The sequence below is a fragment of the Physeter macrocephalus genome, chromosome 1 (assembly GCF_002837175.3).
Source record: "Physeter macrocephalus isolate SW-GA chromosome 1, ASM283717v5, whole genome shotgun sequence".
Taxonomy (NCBI): Eukaryota; Metazoa; Chordata; class Mammalia; order Artiodactyla; family Physeteridae; genus Physeter; species Physeter macrocephalus.
Window position 1 is genome coordinate 24311990 of NC_041214.2, and position 2550 is coordinate 24314539.

The following is a 2550-nucleotide window of genomic DNA, read 5'->3' on the forward strand; positions in this document are numbered from 1 at the left end:
AGAAACAAATGACAATGAAAACACGATGACCCAAAACCTATGGGATGCAACAAAAGCAGTTCTAAGAGGGAAGTTTATAGCAATACAAACCTACCTGAAGAAACAAAAAAAAACCCAAATAAACAACCTAAACTTACACCTAAAGCAACTAGAGAAAGAAGAACAAAAAACCCCCAAAGTTAGAAAAAGGAAAGAAATCATCAAGATCAGATCAGAAATAAATGAAAAAGAAACAAAGGAAATAACAGCAAAGATCAATAAGACTAAAAGCTGGTTCTTTGAGATGATAAACAAAATTGATAAACCATTAGCTAGACTCATCAAGAAGAAAAGGAAGAAGATTCCAATCCACAGAATTAGAGACGGAAAAGGAGAAGTAACAACTGACACTGCAGAAATACAAAGGATCATGAGAGATTACTACAAGCAACTATGTGTCAATAAAATGGACAACCTGGAAGAAATGGACAAATTCTTAGAGAAGAACAACCTCCCGAGACTGAACCAGGAAGAAATAGAAAATATAAACAGATCAATCACAAGCACTGAAATTGAAACTGTGATTAAAAATCTACCAGCAAACAAAAGCACAGAACCAGATGGCTTCATTCCAATCCACAGAATTAGAGACGGAAAAGGAGAAGTAACAACTGACACTGCAGAAATACAAAGGATCATGAGAGATTACTACAAGCAACTATGTGTCAATAAAATGGACAACCTGGAAGAAATGGACAAATTCTTAGAGAAGAACAACCTCCCGAGACTGAACCAGGAAGAAATAGAAAATATAAACAGATCAATCACAAGCACTGAAATTGAAACTGTGATTAAAAATCTACCAGCAAACAAAAGCACAGAACCAGATGGCTTCACACAGAGAAGAAAAAGAAATAAAAGGAATACAAATTGGAAGAGAAGAAGTAAAACTGTCACTGTTTGCAGATGACATGATACTATACATAGAGAATCCTAAAGATGCTACCAGAAAAGTACTAGAGATAATCAATGAATTTGATAAAGTAGCAGGATACAAAATTCATGCACAGAAATCTCTTTCATACCTATACACTAATGATAAAAAATCTGAAAAAGAAATTAAAGAAACACTCCCATTTACCACTGCAACAAAAAGAATAAAATACCTAGGAATAATCCTACCTAGGGAGCCAAAAGACCTGTAGGCAGAAAACTATAAGACACTGATGAAAGAAATTAAAGAAGATACAAACGCATGGAGAGATATACCATGTTCTTGGATTGGAAGAATCAACATTGTGAAAATGACTGTACTACCCAAAGCAATCTACAGAGTCAATGCAATCCTTATGAAACTACCAATGGCATTTTTCACAGAACTAGAACAAAAAATTTCACAATTTGTATGGAAACACAAAAGACCCCGAATAGCCAAAGCAATCTTGAGAAAGAAAAATGAAGCTGGAGGAATCAGGCTCCCTGACTTCAGACTACACTACAAAGCTACAGTAATCAAAACAGTATGGTACTGGCACAAAAACAGAAATATAGATCAACGGAACAGAATAGAAAACCCAGAGATAAACCCACTCACATATGGTCACCTTATCTTTGATAAAGGAGGCAAGAATATACAATGGAGAAATGACGGCCTGTTCAATAAATGGTGCTCAGAAAACTGGACAGATACATGTAAAAGAATGACATTAGAACACTCCTTAACACCGTATACAAAAATAAACTCAAAACGGATTAAAGACCTAGACAAAAGGCCAGACACTATAAAACTCTTAGAGGGGGCTTCCCTGGTGGTGCAGTGGTTGAGAGTCTGCCTGCCGATGCAGGGGATACGGGTTCATGCCCCGGTCTGGGAAGATCCCACATGCCACGGAGTGGCTGGGCCTGTGAGCTGTGGCCGCTGAGCCTGTGTGTCTGGAGCCTGTGCTCCACAACGGGAGAGGCCACAACAGTGAGAGGCCCGCATACAGCAAAAAAAAAAAACAACAAACAAACCTCTTAGAGGAAAACACAGGCAGAACACTCTATGACATAAATCACAGCAAGATCCTCTTTGAACCACCTCCTAGGGAAATGGAAATAAAATCAAAAATAAACAAATGGGACCTAATGAAACTTTAAAGCTTTTCCACAGCAAACGAAACCATAAATAAGATGAAAAGACAATCCTCAGAATGGCAGCAAATATTTACAAATGAAGCAAGTGACAAAGGATTAATCTCCAAAATATACAAGCAGCTTATGCAGCTCAATATCAAGGAAACAAAAACTCAATCCAAATATGGGCAGAAGACCTAAATAGACATGTCTTCAAAGAAGATATAGAGGTTGCTAACAAAGACATGAAATGCTGCTCAACATCATTAATCATTAGAGAAATGCAAATCAAAACAACAATGAGATATCATCTCACACCGGTCAGAATGGCCATCATCAAAAAATCTACAAACAAAAAATTCTGGAGAGGGTGTGGAGAAAAGGGAACTCTCCTACACTGTTGGTGGGAATGTAAATTGATACAGCCACTGTGGAGAACAGTATGGAGGTTCCTCA